We start from the raw sequence: 18,200 nt of genomic DNA, 5'->3' as shown, positions 1-18,200 counted from the left end.
CATCCGTGGCGCAGCTCCACGCACCCACAAATGACAAATTCCCCCAAATTTTCTCTACCCACCCGTGACAAATCCCGGAAATCCCCTCTGTACCCATCCATGAGAAATCCCCCAAATCCCCCTGTACCCATCCGTGGCACAGCCCCACACACCCACAAGTGACAAATTCCCCTAAATCCCCCCAAAACCCACCCCAAAGTGGCAAATCCCCCAAATCGCCCCATACCCATATGTGAGAAATCCCCCAAATCTCTCTATACCCACCTGTGGGACATCCCCCAAATCCCCCCTGTATCCCACCCCTGAGAAATCCCCCAAATCCCCCTGTACCCCACCTGTGAGAAATCCCACACATGAGAAATCCCCCAAATACCTCTGGACCCATCCGTGGCACAGCCCCACGCACCCACAAGTGACAAATTCCCCTAAATCCCCCCAAAACCCACAAGTGACAAATTTCCCCAAATCCCCCCAAAACCCACAAGTGACAAATTTCCCCAAATCCCCCCAAAACCCACAAGTGACAAATTCCCCCAAATCCCCCCAAAACCCACAAGTGACAAATTCCCCCAGATCCCCCCAAAACCCACAAGTGACAAATCTCCCCAGATCCCCCCGTACCATCGGTGGTGAGAAATCCCCCAAATCCCCCGTTCCCTCCTGGCTCAGACCCCCCCTTGCACTCAGCCTCTCCTTCCCAGAATCCCCCCGAGCTAAGGGGGGTCCCCTTGTCCCCTCTGTCGCCACGGAGGGGTTGGGACCACGTGTCCCCTCTGTCCCCGGTGTCCCCGGTGTCCCCTCCCCTGGTGTCCCTCGGCAGCCGCTGCCCGTCCCCCTCCCCGGGTCAGCGAGGTCACAGCTGAGACCCTGCCGGGCCCCGCGGGCTCAGCGGGGGACAGAGGTGACAGTGATGGCAGCGGTGACAGCGGTGGCAGAGGTGACAGTGATGACAGAGGTGACGGTGATGGCAGCAGTGACAGCAGAGCCGGCGATGTTCCCGCCCCGAGGAGAGGGAGGGAGGGAGAGGAGGGAGAGAGGGGAGGGGGGAGATGGAGAGATGGAAAATGTGAAGGGAAAGAGGGAGGAATGGATGGATGGACGGACGGACGGATGGATGGATTGGTGGATAGATGGATGGATGGATGGATGGATGGATGGATGGATGGATGGATGATGGATGGATGGATGGATGGATGGATGGATGATGGATGGATGGATGGATGATGAATGGATGGATGGATGGATGGATGGATGGATGGATGGATGATGAATGGATGGATGGATGGATGGATGGATGGATGGATGGATGGATGGATGGATCCATGGATCCATGGATGGATGGATGGATGGATGGATGGATGCAGGGATGGATGGATGGATGGATGGATGGATGGATGGATGGATGGATCCATGGATGGATGGATGGATGGATGGATGGATGGATGGATGGATGGATGATGGATGGATGGATGGATGGATGATGGATGGATGGATGATGGATGGATGGATGGATGATGGATGGATGGATGGATGATGGATGGATGGATGGATGGATGGATGGATGGATGGATGGATGGATGATGGATGGATGGATGGATGGATGGATGGATGGATGGATGGATGATGGACGGATGAATGGGCACACCCAAATGGAAAGAGATAGTAGCAATGAGGAATGGGCAGGAGGAGCAGGGACAACTGCAACCAGCTTGGGACAACGGCCCAGAGACCAGTGGAGGGGACAGGTGGCCCAGCATGGTCAGGACCCCCTTCCCACCTGGCAGCACCAGCCAGGCCATGCCAAATCCCAAATCCCAAATCCCAAATCCCAAATCCCAAATCCCAAATCCCACATCCCACATCTGGCATGGCCACGTTGCCACTGTCAGGTGTTCTGTGGTCCTGGGACACTGGGACGGGGACAAAATGGGGCAGCAGGGACAGGGACATAGCCGGGATGGTGACACAGCCATCCCAGGACTGGGATCATGTCGCGTCCCCCAGCCCTTCACTAGGGTGTGGCGGAGTCTCCTTACCGTGTGTCACCTCCTCCTGGGAGCTGTGACCGCCCCAAGGATGCGGACCCTCGGGACTGTCCCCATTTTCCAGGCGGACCCTCGGGACTGTCCCCATTTTCCATGCTGGAGGTCCCGGGCCCCGCGGGAGGAGCGAGCCCGGCTCCCCCCAAGGCGGGGGCGGCGGCAGGGGAAGGGTTAATGCGGGGAGTGTTCGTGAGCAGCCCCGCGCCCACCGCCCCGTGCCCTTATTAGTCCCGGTGGCACCAGCCTGTCTGGGGACAGCGGGGACAGGCGACAGGCGCCTTTTGTCTCAACTTGTGGCAAAGTTGGAGCGGAGCCGGGAGTGCCGGTGAGTCCCACGAGGCCGCGGCCTGGGGACAGCGCTGTCCCCGCTGCCACCCTCGGCGCCAGCCGGACGGCGGGGCAGTGCCCCGATCGCATCTCGCCATCAGCTCGGGGAGAGGAGGAGGGACCCCGCTGTCCCCTGAGCTGTCCCCAGCCTGGGGGAGGTGGCTTCTCCCGTCTGGGATCGGCTGGCACCGGCAGGACGGGACACGGAGGTTTGGGGAGCTCGGGGCAAACAAGCGGCGGGACCCACACCGGGAATGGGGTGCGGGAGCCGGGAACGCTCGAGGGACAGCCCGGTGCCAGCAGAGCCCGGGAATGGCGGTGAGGCTCCATCGCCGCAGCTCCCGTGGGTTCCCGATGGGAGCACGGAGGGACTGCGAGGGCAGCGGGACCGAGAGGGGACGAGGGGACCAGGGCCGAGCCCCCCCAAAGCCGGACCGAGCCCCCCAAAGCCGGACCGAACCCCCCAAAGCCGGGCCGAGCCCCCCAAACCCGGGCCGAACCCCCCAAAGCCGGGCCGAGCCCCCTCCGCCATCCCGAGCTCCACCCGCGGAGCATCCCCGGCGGATCCGGCTGGGAAAGGAGCGAAGGAGGCCCAGGCTCGGCTCCGGGCGAAGCGCTGATTTCAGGGGGCTGGGTTGAATTCCGGGCTCTGGATCCATCCCCGGCTGCTGAGCCGAGGTTGGAGCGGCACCGGGGACATCCCAGGGACGTCTCGGGGACATTTCGGTGACATCCCGGCCGGAGGAGGAGGATGGTGAGTGGAGAAACGGGAATGGGGCAGTGGTGGAATGGGGTGGGGTGGGCGGCTGCTCCACGGGCCGGCGGCTGCTGTGGTTGGATTTGGGGTGCCCATCCCAGCAGGTGATCCCATCCCAAATGGATGATCCTGTGCCCGTCTCCATCCCAAATGGATGATCCCACACCCGTTTTCATCCCAAATGGATGATCCCACACCCGTCCCCATCCCAAATAGACCACACAGGATCCCATCCATGCCACCGGTACCGGGATAAGGGATCAACCGGGAGAGCTGGGACACAGGGAAGCGGGGTCTGTCCGTGTGTCCTTCCCTGTGTCCGGTCACCTTCTTGTGGCTCCAGAATCTCGCTGTGTTCCCGGAGATCCCAGCTGTGCCCTGGGTGCTGCTTTCTGTCCCATTCCCAGAGTCCGTCCATTTGTCTGATTGTCCGTCCATCCATCCATCCATCCATCCATCCATCCATCCATCCATCCATCCATCATCCTTCTGTCTGTCCGTCCGTCCTTCCTTCCTTCCTTGTGTGCCTCCATCCATCCCAGCATTTGCTCCTTCATCCCTCCATCCCTTTGTCCCTTCATCCCTCCATTGCTCCATCCCTCCCTTCCTCCATTTTCGCACTCCCCACCCCTCCATCCCTCCATCCCTCCCTCTGTCCATCTCTCCATCCCTCTGTCCATCTCTCCATCCCTCCTTCCATCTCTCCATCCCTCCCTCCCTCGCTCCACCCCACTCCCCATCCCAGGGATCCGGGCAGGGACAATGTCGGTGACATTTGCGCTCCGGCTCTGCCACCTTTCAGCTGGACACCGTGGAGGGACAGGAGGTGAATTCCAGAGGAGGTGAATTCCGAGGGGATCAGGAAGGGGCTGGGACGTGACACTGTTGGGGCCGAGTCGCGCTGGGGTGGTGGCACTGGGGACACCGGTGGCACTGGGGACACCGGTGGCTCCGGCCTGTCCCGGGAGCTGTCACGGAGCAGCCTGAGGGCTGGGGACGAGCGCCGGGATGTGGCTGTGACCTTTCCGACCGGGAATGTCACCGGTGTCCAGCCATGGAGCTGCCGTGCTGGACAGGGATGGAGACAGGGAATGGGGACGGGAATGGGGATGGGAATGGGAATGGGAATGGGAATGGGAATGGGGACTGGGGACAGGAAATGGGTACTGGGGACAGGGAATGGGGACGGGGACAGGGACAGGGAATGGGGACAGGGAGTAGGAACACGGAGTAGGGACAGGGAATGGGAATGGGGATGGGGATGGGAATGGGGACAGGGACAGGGAATGGGGACAAGGAGTGGGAATGAGGATGGAGACAGGGATGGGGATAGGGATGGGGACAGGGAGTAGGGACAGGGAATGGGGATGGGAATGGGGACAGGGAATGGGGATGGGGGACAGGGATGGAGATGGGAATGGGGCAGGGTTAGGGATGAGGGTGGGAACAGGGAGATTGATGGAGAGGGACAGGGATGGGGACAGGGATGGGGACAGGGACAGGGATAGAACCAGCAGTGGGGGTGGGAAAGGGGCTATGGACGTGTCCGGGGGGACAGGGACAGGGATAAGAGCAGGGACAGGGACAAGAGCAGGGCCAGGGCCAGCCCCGAGGGGTCCCTGTCACCACCGGTGGGGTCGGGGCGGGGGCGGCGGGGCCGCGGGGCCGCTCCCGTGGGGCTCCAATGGGGCAGAGGGGAGCAGCCGGGGGGCGCCGCTCGTTAAAGCTGATCGCTCCATCGCTAATTGATGTCGTTAATGAGCGGGGCAGGGGGCGGGAATCCCCCCGGGGCAGCTCCCCCCCTGCTCCGCCCGGTCCGTGCCTCAGTTTCCCCATTCCACCCGCAGAACGGGACACGCGGCGATGTCACCGCCCCGCCCGTGCCGCGGGAGGGGGGCACAGGGGAGGTGACACGGCCGGGATTGTCCCCTGGGGTCACCCGTGCGGTGGCCGCGGTGTCGCACGCCTGACCTACTTCGGGGCCGGGGCTGAAAATGAGATAATGGGCTCTGGGGAGGGACTTGGGGACGCGCGGGTGGCACGGCCCTGGCGTCACTCGGGCTGGTGGCACCGCCCTGGCGCCACCCGGGCTGGTGGCACTGCCACGGTGTCACTCGGGCTGGTGGCACTGCCTCGATGTCATCCGGGTTGGTGGCACTGCCTCGGTGTCACCCGGGTTGCTGGCACCGCCGCGGTGTCACCCGGGCTGGTGGCACTGCCACAGTGTCACCTGGGTTGGTGGCACTGCCTCAATGTCACCCGGGCTGGTGGCACTGCCACTGTGTCACTCGGGTTGGTGGCACTGTCATGGTGTCACTCAGGTTGGTGGCACTGCCTCGGTGTCACTCGGGCTGGTGGCACTACCTCGATGTCACCCGGGCTGGTGGCACTGCGATGGTGTCACCTGAGCTAGTGGCACTACCTCCATGTCACCGGGGCTGGTGGCACTGCCACTGTGTCACTGGGCTGGTGGCACTGCCACGGTGTCACCTGGGTTGGTGGCAGGGACAGGCGGGGGTGGCGGGGTTGCACTGGGATGGACTGGGACAGACTGGGACGGACTGGGATGGACTGGGAGGGACTGGGATGAACTGGGAGGGACTGGGACAGACTGGGACGGACTGGGACGGACTGGGATGGACTGGGATGGACTGGGAGGGACTGGGAGGGACTGGGAGGGACTGGAATGGACTGGGATGAACTGGGATGAACTGGGAGGGACTGGGACAGACTGGGACGGACTGGGACGGACTGGGATGGACTGGGATGGACTGGGAGGGACTGGGACAGACTGGGATGGACTGGGAGGGACTGGGATGGACTGGGATGAACTGGAATGGACTGGGAGTCTCCCAGTGCTCCCCAGGAGCTGGGAAGGAGCCCCAGCAGGAGCACCGAGGGCAGAGAGGACCCCAAAACCCGACTGAGGGTACGGGGGACCCCAAAACCCGTCTGACGGGGCCCCTGAAGCCATGACAAGGGGACAGGGGACCCCAAAACCACGGTCAGGAGGACACAGGACCCCCAAATCTCCTCTGAGGGAAGATGGGACCCCTGAATCCCCCCCAGGACCCCCAAATCCTGGCTGAGGGTGAATGGAACCCCAAACGTGGACTGAGGAGAGATGGAGTCCCCAGAATCCCACCCGAGGGGAAATGGGACCCCTGAATCCCCCCTGGGGACAGGCGGGGTGTCCTGGGCACCCCACGAGGGATGGGGACAGGGGAGGAGATGGAGCAGGGGATGGGGGCACCCCAAATCCAGGGGTAACCCCGGGCCCTTTTCCAGACCCCAAATCCACAGCACCATCCCACATTGGGGATCCGCTGCCACCACCCTTTGTCACCCCAAAACCATTCTGGGGACACCCGGGGGCTGCAGGGGCCGGAGCAGATCCGGGGGTGCCCCCAAACCCCTCCTGGAGGAGATGCGGCCACTCCGTGTCCCCTCTGCCGTTTGGGGTCTGTGGGGACACCGGGCCCCCATCCCGGGGGTCCCCGGGGGGTGCGGGCAGTGGGAGTCCCCCAATCCTTCCTGATCGATCCCAAATCATTCCTGATCCCTGATCGATTCCCCCCATCCTGATCGATTCCCCAATCCTTCCTGATCGATCCCAAATCCTTCCTGATCAAACCCCAATCCTTCCTGATCGCCCCCCTTTTCCTGATTGATCCCCCCACCTTTCCTGATCGATCTTCCCATCCTGATCGATCCCTCCCCATCCTGATTGATCCCCCCACCTTTCCTGATCGATCTCCCCATCCTGATCGATCCCTCCCCATCCTGATTGATCCCCCCACCTTTCCTGATCGATCTCCCCCATCCTGACTGATGCCCTGACCTTTCCCAATAGCTCCCCCTTTTCCCAATTGCTCCCCCCCCTTTCCTGATTGATTTTCCCACCTTTCCTGATTGATCTCCATCATTCCTGATTGATCCCACCCCATTCCTGATTGATTCTCCCCTTCCTGACTGATCTCATCTTTTCTGATTGAACCCCGTTTCCTGATTGATCCTCCCCCTTCTTGACTGATCCCCTATTTCCCGACTGCTCCCCCACCTTTTCCAGATTGATTTTCCCACCTTTCCTGATTGATCCCCCCATTGTTCCCTTACTGATCCCCCCAATCCTCCTTGATTGCCCCCCCTTTTCCCAACTGATCCCCGTCATTCCCAATTGCTCCCCCACCTTTTCCTGATTGATTTTCCCACCTTTTCCTGATCGGTCCCCCGACCTTTCCTGACTGCTCCCCCTCTTTTCCCGATTGATTTTCCCACCTTTCCTGACTGGTCCCCTCACCCTTCCTGATTGATCCACTTTTCCCAATTGATCCCCATCATCCCCAATTGCTCCCCTGCCTTTTCCTGATTGATTTTCCTGATTGATCCCTCCCTTTTCCCAATCGATGCCCCCATCCTTCCAGACCTTTCCCCATCCTTCCCGATCGATCCCCCCCATCCTTCTTGATCATCTCCTCTTTTCCCGATTGATCCCCCCCCCTTTTCCCGATTGATCTCCCACCTTTCCTCATTGATCCCTCATCATTCCCGAGTTCTCCCCACCTTTTTCCCATTGATCTCCCCCTTTTCCCCATCGCTCCCCCTTTTCCCAATTGCTCCCCCGCCCGTCCCGGGGCAGCAGCGGGGCCGGTCCCGGGAGACAGAACCGGTCCGGGGGAGCAGCGGGGCTGGTTCAGGGGAGCATCTGGGCCGGTCCCGGGAGACAAAGCTGGTCCCGGGGAGCAGCAGCAGCGGGGCCGGTCCCGGGGAGCAGCGGGGCTGGTTCGGGGGAGGTAGAGCTGGTCCCGGGGAGCAGTAGGGCCGGTCCCGGGAGACAGAGCCGCTCCCGGGGCAGCAGCAGCAGCGGGGCCGGTCCCCCTGGTTCGCGGGAGGTAGAGCCGGTCATGGGGAGCATCTGGGCCGGTCCCGGGGAGGCAGAGCCGCTCCCAGGAGCAGCAGAATCGGTCCCGGGGGGCAGCGGGGCCGGTCCCCGGCAGCAGCAGCAGCGGACCGGTCCCGGAGAACAGAGGGGTTGGTTTGGGGAAGGTGGAGCCGGTCCCGGGCAGCAGCTGGGCCGGTCCCGGGAGGTAGAGCCGGTCCCGGGGAGGAGAGGGGCCGGTCCCGGGGGCAGCAGCAGCGCTGGTCGGGGAGCAGCAGGAGCGGGGCCGGTCCCGGGAAGCAGAGCCGGTCCCGGGGAGCAGCAGGAGCGGGGCCGGTCCCGGGAAGCAGAGCCGGTCCCGGGGAGCAGCAGGAGCGGGGCCGGTCCCGGGAGGCAGAGCCGGTCCCGGGGAGGAGAGGGGCCGGTCCCGGGGAGCAGCAGGAGCGGGGCCGGTCCCGAGGAACAGAGTGGCTGGTTCGGGGGAGGTAGAGGGTAGAGCTGTTCGGGGAACAGCAGAACCGGTCCCAGGGAGGCAGAGCCGGTCCCGGGGAGCAGCAGCCGCAGCAGCAGGAGCGGGGCGGGTCCCAGGGCAGGGCCGGTCCAGGGGGGGCAGAGCCGGTCCCGGGGAGCAGCAGGAACGGGGCCCGTCCGGGGGCAGGGCCGGTCCCGGGGAGCAGCAGCAGAAACGGACCCGGTCCCGGTCCGGGGAGCAGCAGCAGGAGCGGGAGGAGCGGCGGCGGGCTCGGTCCCCGGCCGCGGTGCATTCACGGTTCGGGGAGCGCGGGAGGCTGAGCGGAGCTGACGGCAGCCGGCGGGAGCGGCGCTCCGGGGGGAGCGGGGCCCGGATCAGGCAGGGCTGACCGGAGCGCGACCCGCGCCGCAACACGGAGCCGATGAGCGGCGGCGGCGGCGGCGCGGGGGGAGCCGGGGCGGGGGCGGCTCTGACAGCCCCGGGCAGCGCGGCCAGGCGTGCGGGGAACGGGAACGGGAACGGGATGGGGAACGGGAATGGGAACCGGGATAGGGGAATGGAGGATTTGGGGTGGGGGAATGGGAATGGGAACAGGGACGGGGATGGGAACCGGGATGGGAGTGGGAATGGGGGGATGGGGAATGGGGAATGGGGATGGGATTGGGAAAGGGGATGGCGTAATGGGAACGGGGAAATGGGATGGGAACCGGGATGAGGAAATGGGAATGGGAACCGGGAGGGGGGAATGGGAACAGGGATGGGAGCGGGAATGGGAACGGGGTAATGGGAATGGGGGAGCAGGGATGAGAATGGGAATGGGGACAAGGTTGGGGATGGGAACGGGAACAGGAACTGGGAGCGAGGATGGGGAATGGGAACGGGGATGAGAGTGGGAATGGGAATGGGGTAATGGGAACAGGAAAGGGATGAGGGAATGGCAAAGGGAGAATGGGGATGGGAATGGGATTGGGAATGGGGGAATGAGGATGACAATGGGAATGAGGATGGGAACGGGGATGAGAGCGGGAATGGGAATGGGGGAATGGGAGCAGGGGAATGAGGATGAAATGGGAATGGGGATGGGGAAATGGGAATGGGAACGAGAACGGGAATGGGAACAGGGATGAGAGTGGGAATGGGAATGGGGGAATGGGGATGAGAATGGGGATGGGGATAGGGATGGGGGAATGGGAATGGGGATGGGATTGGGGATGAGGATGAGGATGGAAATGAGAATGGGAATGGGGGTGGAGCTGGGAACGGGGATGGGGATGGGAACGGGGATGGGGAAATGGGAAGAGGAATGGGGAAATGGGAATCAGAATGGGAATGGGGGAATGGGAATGAGAACCAGGATGAGGGAACGGGAATGGGGAACAGGAACAGGTATGGGAACGGGAATGGGAACTGGATGGGAATGGAGATGGGGACAGGAATGGGAATGGGGAAATGGTTGCAGGAGTGGGGATGGAAAGTGGGAATTGGAATGGGGATGGGGATGGGGATGGGAATGGGGAAAGGAGTGGGGATGGGAATGAGGATGGGAATCAGACAGGGAGAAGTGGGGGGTACTGAGGGTCAAATCCCATCCATGGGGATTTGTGGGGCTTGGAAGCCAAACCCCATCCATGAGGATGTATGGGATTTAGGGGAAAAACCCTCCAGAATGATTTGAGGGGAACAAAACCCCACCCATGAGGATTTATGAGGTTTGGGGGCAACAAACCCCTCCTGAAGGATTTGGGGGAAACAGAACCCCACCCATGGGAATTTATGGGGCTTGGAAACAAAACCCCATCCATGAGGATTTATGGGATTTAGGGAAAAAACCCCTCCAGAAAGATTTGGGGGAAACAAAACCCCATCCATGAGGATTTATGGGATTTAGGGAAAAAAACCCTCCAGAAAGATTTGGGGAAAAAAAACCCCCATCCATGAGGATTTGTGGGATTTAGGGAAAAAACCCCTCCAGAAAGATTTGGGGGGAAAAAAACCCCCATCCATGAGGATTTGTGGGGTTTTTGGGGCCAAACCCCATCCATGGGGATATATGGGATTTAGGGAAATCCCCCTCCAGAAGGATTTGGGGGGAACAAAACCCCATCCATGGGGATTTATGGGGCTTGGAAACAAAACCCCATCCACGAGGATTTATGGGATTTAGGGAAAAAAACCCCCCAGAAAGATTTGGGGGAAACAAAACCCCATCCATGAGGATTTATGGGATTTAGGGAAAAAACCCCTTCAGAAAGATTTGGGGGAAACAAAACCCCATCCATGAGGATTTATGGGATTTAGGGAAAAAAACCCCCCAGAAAGATTTGGGGGAAACAAAACCCCATCCATGAGGATTTATGGGATTTAGGGAAAAAACCCCTTCAGAAAGATTTGGGGGAAACAAAACCCCATCCATGAGGATTTATGGGATTTAGGGAAAAAAACCCTCCAGAAAGATTTGGGGAAAAAAAAACCCCATCCATGAGGATTTGTGGGATTTAGGGAAAAAACCCCTCCAGAAAGATTTGGGGGGAAAAAAACCCCATCCATGAGGATTTGTGGGATTTAGGGAAAAAACCCCTCCAGAAAGATTTGGGGGGAAAAAAACCCCATCCATGAGGATTTGTGGGGTTTTTGGGGCCAAACCCCATCCATGGGGATTTATGGGATTTAGGGAAATCCCCCTCCAGAAGGATTTGGGGGGAACAAAACCCCATCCATGGGGATTTATGGGGCTTGGAAACAAAACCCCATCCACGAGGATTTATGGGATTTAGGGAAAAACCCCTCCAGAAGGATTTGGGGGAAACAAAACCCCATCCATGAGGATTTATGGGATTTAGGGAAAAACCCCTCCAGAAGGATTTTGGGTGGCCAAACCCCATCCATGGCTTCAAGCCAAGCTGTGGGGGTACCAAACACCCGAAATTTCATGGAGGACCCCAAACCACTCCCCGAGAACCTTCTGGAAGCTGCAATCCCGGATCCCTGGGGGAGCTGTGGGGTGGATTTGGGGCGGGGGTGTGAGGGGAAGGGGGGAGCGGCAGAGAGCTCGGTCAGGAGCGGGAAAAGGGGAGGGAAAGGGAGGGAACGGCGCTCCCGGGGCGCCTCTCGCGCGTTTTTCACGCCTGGATTCGCCGGCAGCTCCCGGCGGGGCCCGCCTGGAACTTCACGGGGTTTTGGTTGCGGAGTGGAAATGGGAAAGGAGAAAAAAAAATCCTGCAAAAAAAAAAAAAAAAAAGGGAAAAAAGGGAAAAAATAGCTGTAAAAATGGCTCTAAAAATAGCCCTAAAAGTAACCTAAAAGTGCCCTGAAAATAATCCTAAAAACTGCCCTAAAAATATTCCTAAAAATGTCTTAAAAATGATCCTAAAAATAGTCCTAAACTTGACCCTAAAAATAACCCTAAAAATTGCCCTAAAAACGATCCAAAAAATTGCCCTAAAAATAATTCTAAAAATGACCCTAAAATTGACCCTAAAAATGATCCTAAAAATGATCCTGAAAATGATCCTAAAAATAACCCACACGCAGCTCTGAGGGCCCTAAATGCCCTAATGGGGGATTTTGGGGTGACGGGGAGGGGTGGGGATGAGGGGCGCCCTATTGGGGTGTTTGGGGTGTTTTTTTGGGGTATTTGGGGTGTTTAGGATTTTGGGGTATTTGGGGTGTTTTTTTGGGGTATTTGGGGTGTTTAGGATTTTGGGGTATTTGGGGTGTTTTTTTGGGGTATTTGGGGTGTTTAGGATTTTGGGGTATTTGGGGTGCTTGGGGTGCTCGGGATTCTGGGGTGTTTGGGGTTGTTTGGGGTATTTGGGATGTTTGGGGCGCTCGGATTTTTGGGGTGTTTTGGGGTGTTTGGGGTGCCCAGGACACCTGAGGTTCACAGGGGTTTTGGGGTTCTCGGGGTATTTGGGGTTGTTTGGTGTATTTGGGGTGTTTGGGGGATTTGGGGGATTTGAGGTTGTTTGGAGTATTTGGGGTGTTTGGGATTTTGGGGTATTTAGAGTGCTTGGGGTGCTCGGGGTTTTGGGGTGTTTGGGGTTTTGTTTGAGGTGTTTGGGATATTTGGGGTGTCTCGGGTTTTGAGGTGTTTGGGGTTATTTGGGGTGCCCAGAGCACGTGAGATTCACAGGGGTATCTGAGGTGCTTGGGTACCTGGAGTTTTGGGGTTTTTGGGGTACTTGGGGTGTTTGGGGTGCCCAGGGCGCGTGTTGTTCTCAGAGGTTTTGGGGTGCTCAGGATTCTCGCTGTTTTGGGCTATTTGGGGGCTTCACAGGGGTTTTGGGGTACCCGGAGCCCTCAAAAGGGGCAGAAAAAGGAGATTTGTGGGGAAAACGGGGGAAATTCGGACACGGGGACAAAGCGGGGGAGCCCCAAAACGCGGGGCGCGCTCACCCCAAAGGATTCGGGGATTTATCGCGGACTGGCGGGCCCGGGGGGCGGCTGCGAGCGGGATCGGGAGGGGTCGGGAATGATCGGGAATGATCGGGAGGGATCGGGAGGGATCGGGAAAGATCGGGAATGATCGGGAGGGTTCGGGAAGGATCGGGAATGATCGGGAGGGTTCGGGAAAGATCGGGAATGATCGGGAGGGTTCGGGAAGGATCGGGAATGATCGGGAGGGTTCGGGAAGGATCGGGAATGATCGGGAAAGATCGGGGAGGGATCGGGAAAGATCGGGGAAGGATCGGGGAGGGATCGGGAAAGATCGGGGAAGGATCGGGAATGATCGGGAGGGGTCGGGAATGATCGGGAGGGATCGGGAGGGTTCGGGAGGGATCGGGAATGATCGGGAGGGATCGGAGAGGTTCGAGGGTGTTCGGAAGGGATCGGAATTATTCGGGAAGATTCGGGAGGGTTCGGGAGTGTTCGGGGGCATGGGGAGGGATCGGGAGGGTTCGGGCGGATTCGGGATAGATCGGGGAAGGATCGGGAGGGATCGAGGGTGTTCGGGGAGGTTCGGGGGGCATCGAGAGGGGTCGGGAGGGATCGGGAGGGGTTCGGGAAGGACTGGGGGGAATCGGGGGAGATCGGGAGGTTCTCGGTACCTCTCCGGGAGCGCAGAGATGGGAGCGAGGAGCCGGAGGCCCTCCCTGTCCCTGTCCTTGTCCCCATCCCTGTCCTTGTCCCCACCCCTGTCCCCCCCATTTCCCGCTGCCCGCGCCATTCCCAGGCTCTGAGGGGCTCGGCCGCACCCCCCGCATGGGGTCACCCATCGATCACCTCTGTGTCCCCTCTGTGTCCCCACTGTGTCCCCACTGTGTCCCCTCTCTGTGTCCCCCCTGTATCCCCTCTGTGTCCTCTCTGTGTCCCCTCTGTGTCCCCTCTGTGTCCCCCCTGTGTCCCCCCCGTGTCCCCTCTGTGTCCCCCTCTGTGTCCCCTCTGTGTCCCCCCCGTGTCCCCCCCGTGTCCCCTCTGTGTCCCCCTCTGTATCCCCCTCTGTGTCCCCTCTGTGTCCCCCCTGTGTCCCCTCTGTGTCCCCTCTGTGTCCCCTCTGTGTCCCCTCTCTGTCCCCTCTGTGTCCCCCCTGTGTCCCCCCCGTGTCCCCTCTGTATCCCCTCTGTGTCCCCCTCTGTGTCCCCCCTGTGTCCCCCCTGTGTCCCCCCTGTGTCCCCCCCGTGTCCCCCCCGTGTCCCCTCTGTGTCCCCTCTGTGTCCCCCTCTGTGTCCCCTCTGTATCCCCTCTGTGTCCCCCCTGTGTCCCCCCTGTGTCCCCCCTGTGTCCCCCCCGTGTCCCCTCTGTGTCCCCTCTGTGTCCCCTCTGTGTCCCCCTCTGTGTCCCCTCTGTGTCCCCCCTGTGTCCCCTCTCTGTCCTCTCTGTGTCCCCCCCTGTGTCCCCTCTGTGTCCCCCCCGTGTCCCCTCTGTATCCCCTCTGTGTCCCCCTCTGTGTCCCCTCTGTGTCCCCCCTGTGTCCCCCCCGTGTCCCCTCTGTGTCCCCTCTGTGTCCCCCTCTGTGTCCCCCTTTGTGTCCCCTCTGTATCCCCCCTGTGTCCCCTCCGTGTCCCCTCTGTGTCCCCTCTCTGTCCTCTCTGTGTCCCCTCCGTGTCCCCTCCGTGTCCCCTCTGTGTCCCCCCCGTGTCCCCCCCGTGTCCCCTCTGTGTCCCCCCCGTGTCCCCTCTGTATCCCCTCTCTGTCCCCCCCCGTGTCCCCTCTCTGTCCCCCCCCGTGTCCCCCCGTGTCCCCCCCGTGTCCCCTCTGTGTCCCCCTCTGTGTCCCCTCTGTGTCCCCCCTGTGTCCCCTCTCTGTCCTCTCTGTGTCCCCCCCGTGTCCCCCCGTGTCCCCCCCGTGTCCCCCCGTGTCCCCCCCGTGTCCCCTCCCGGTCACTCCCCGGTCACGGCGCCCCCGGCTCAGCGCTGCCGCCCGTGCCAGGCCGCGTTAGCGCCGCCCGAGCGCCGCTTTGTCACCTTTGTCCCCTCCCCCGCTTTGTCCCCTGTGTCACACAAAGGGGGGGGGGGGTTCAGGGGGTGCCTCGTTTGGGGGTTCCCCCGAAATCCCGGGATGTTGTGGGATGGGGGCGCTGGCACCGCTTTTTCTGGGATCCAGGACCCCAAAATGAGCCCACAGCACCCCTAAAACGAAACCCCAAAACGAACCCCACGGCACCCCTAAATGAGCGCCCCGAAACCCCAAACCCCAGAATGAGCACCCCTAAAACGAGTTCAGGACCCCAAAATGAACCCACAGCACCCCAAATGGAGCCCTCTGGGATCCTAAAACGAGATCCCCAAAACGAACCCCCCCGGACCCCAAAATGAACCCACAGCACCCCTAAAACGAGACCCCAAAACGAGCCCCACGGCGCCCCTAAACGAGCACCCCGAAACCCCAAACCCCAGAACGAGCACCCCTAAAATGAGCCCGCAGGACCCCAAAATGAAACCACACCACCCCAAGAGGAGCTCCCCGAGAACCCTAAAAGGAGACCCCAGAACGAACCCCCCCAGCACCCCAAAATGAACCCACAGCACCCCTAAACTGAGACCCCAAAACGAGCCCCACAGCGCCCCTAAATGAGCACCCCGAAATCCCAAACCCCAGAACGAGCACCCCTAAAATGAGCTCAGGACCCCAAAATGAACAGCCCATCACCCTAAAATGAACGCACAGCACCCCAAAATTAACCCCAGAACCCCAAAATGAACCCCTGGACCACAAAAGGAGCCCCCAGAACCCCAAAAGGAGCCCCTCAAGACCCTAAAAGGAGACCCCCAAAACGAACCCCCACAGCATCCCTAAATGAGAACCCCGAAATCCCAAACCCCTAAATGAGCACCCCTAAAATGAACCCACAGCACCCCAAAAGGAGCCCTCCAGAACCCCAAAACGAGACCCCAAACACCCCAAAACGAGACCCTAAAATGAACCCCCGAGCGCCCCAAAACGAACCCCCCAAAAGCCCTAAAATGAGTTCAGGACCCCAAAATGAAACATCCAGAACCCTAAAAGGAACACCCCAAAATGAAATAACCCCAGGCCCCTAAAATGGACCCCCAGCACCCCAAAAGGAGCCCCCCAGGACCCCAAAACGAGGCCCCAGAACGAACGCCGCAACATCCCTCAATGAGCGCCCCAAAACCCCAGAACGAGAACCCCTAAAATGAGTTCAGGACCCCAAAATGAACCCACAGCACCCCCAAAACGAAACCCCAAAACGAACCCCACGGCACCCCTAAATGAGCACCCCGAAAGCCCAAAACCCAGAACGAGCACCCCTAAAATGAGCCCACAGGACCCCAAAATGAAACCACACCACCCCAAGAGGAGCTCCCCGAGAACCCTAAAAGGAGACCCTCAAAACGAACCCCCCCAGCACCCCAAAATGAACCCACAGCACCCCTAAACTGAGACCCCAAAACGAGCCCCACAGCGCCCCTAAACGAGCGCCCCGAAATCCCAAACCCCAGAACGAGCACCCCTAAAATGAGCTCAGGACCCCAAAGCGAAACATCCAGAACCCTAAAATGACCACCCCAAAATGAAATAACCCCGGACCCCTAAAATGAACCCCCAGCACCCCAAAGGGACCCCCGAGGACCCTAAAACGAGACCCCAAAATAAGCACCCCACGGCACCCCAAAACGACCCCCTTGGACCCCAAAATGAGACCCCAAAATGAACCTTCAGGAGCCCTGAAACGAGACCCCAAAGTGAGCACCCCGCACCCCAAAATGAGCCCCCCAGGACCCCATAAAACGAGGCCCCCGCACCCCAAAATGAGCCCCCCAGGACCCCATAAATGAGGCCAGCCCCACACCCCAAAACGAACCCCCCAAAAGTTCTAAAATGAGCTCGGGGACCCCAAAATGAAACATCCAGCACCCCAAAAAGAGCCCCCCAGGACCCCAAAACGAGACCCTAAAATGAGCACCCCAACAGCCCAAAATGAACCTACACCACCCCAAAACGAAACCCCGCACCCCAAAATGAGCCCTCCAGGACCCCAAAAAGAGACCCCAAAATGAAACGACCCTGGATCCCAAAATGAGCCCCCAGAACCCCAAAACGAACCCCCCAAAAGTCCTAAAATGAGCTCGGGACCCCAAAATGAAACATCCAGCACCCCAAAAAGAGCCCTTCAGGACCCCAAAACGAACCCCACAGCACCCCAAAATGAGACCCCAAAATGAGACCCCAAAATGAACCTTCAGGACCCTGAAACGAAACCCCAAAATGAGCACCCCGGACCCCAAAACGAGACCCTAAAATGAGCCCCCCAACACCCCAAAAACGAACCCCCGCACCCCAAAATGAGCCATCCAGAACCCCAAAATGAGACCCCCAAAACGAACCCTGGAGCACCCCAAAACGACCTCCCTGGACCCCAAAATGAGACCCCAAAATGAGCACCCCAACACCCCAAAAACGAACCCCCGGACCTCCAAATAAGTTCAGGACCCCATAATGAACCCACAGCACCCCAAAACCAAACCCCGGACCCCAAAATGAGCTCAGGACCCCAAAATGAATCTGCACCACCCCAAAACGAAACCCCGGACCCCAAAATGAGCCCTCCAGGACCCCAAAAAGAGACCTCAACATGAAACGACCCCGGATCCCAAAATGAGGCCCCAGAACCCCTAAAATGAGACCCCAAAACGACCCCTCGGACCCCAAAATCAGACCCCAAAATGAACCTTCAGGACCCCTGAAACGAAACCCCAAAATGAACCCCCTAGGACCCCAAAACGAGACCCTAAAATGAGCCCCCCAACACCCCAAAAACGAACCCCCGGACCCCAAAATGAGCTCAGGACCCCAAAATGAATCTGCGCCACCCCAAAACGAAACCCCGGACCCCAAAATGAGCCCTCCAGGACCCCAAAACGAGACCCCAAAATGAGCCCCCCGCACCCCAAAATGAACCCCCCAAAACCCTAAAATGACACCCCAAAATGAACCCCCCAAAACCCCAAAATGACACCCCAAAATGAACCCCCCAAAACCCCAAAACGACACCCCAAAATGAAACCGGCCTGGACCCCAAAATGAGCCCCCCGCACCCCAAAGTGAACCCCCCAAAACCCCACAACGAGACCCCAAAATGAACCCTCCAAAACCCCAAATCGAGACCCCAAAATGAACCCCCCAAAACCCCAAATCGAGACCCCAAAATGAACCCACAGCACCCCAAAATGAACCCCCCAAAACCCCAAACCGAGACCCCAAAACGAGACCCCAGAGCACCCCAAAAGGAACCCCCCGGCACCCCAAAACCCCCAACCC

The sequence above is a fragment of the Ammospiza caudacuta genome, chromosome 4 (assembly GCF_027887145.1).
Source record: "Ammospiza caudacuta isolate bAmmCau1 chromosome 4, bAmmCau1.pri, whole genome shotgun sequence".
NCBI lineage: Eukaryota > Metazoa > Chordata > Aves > Passeriformes > Passerellidae > Ammospiza > Ammospiza caudacuta.
This window is presented reverse-complemented; position numbering follows the sequence as displayed.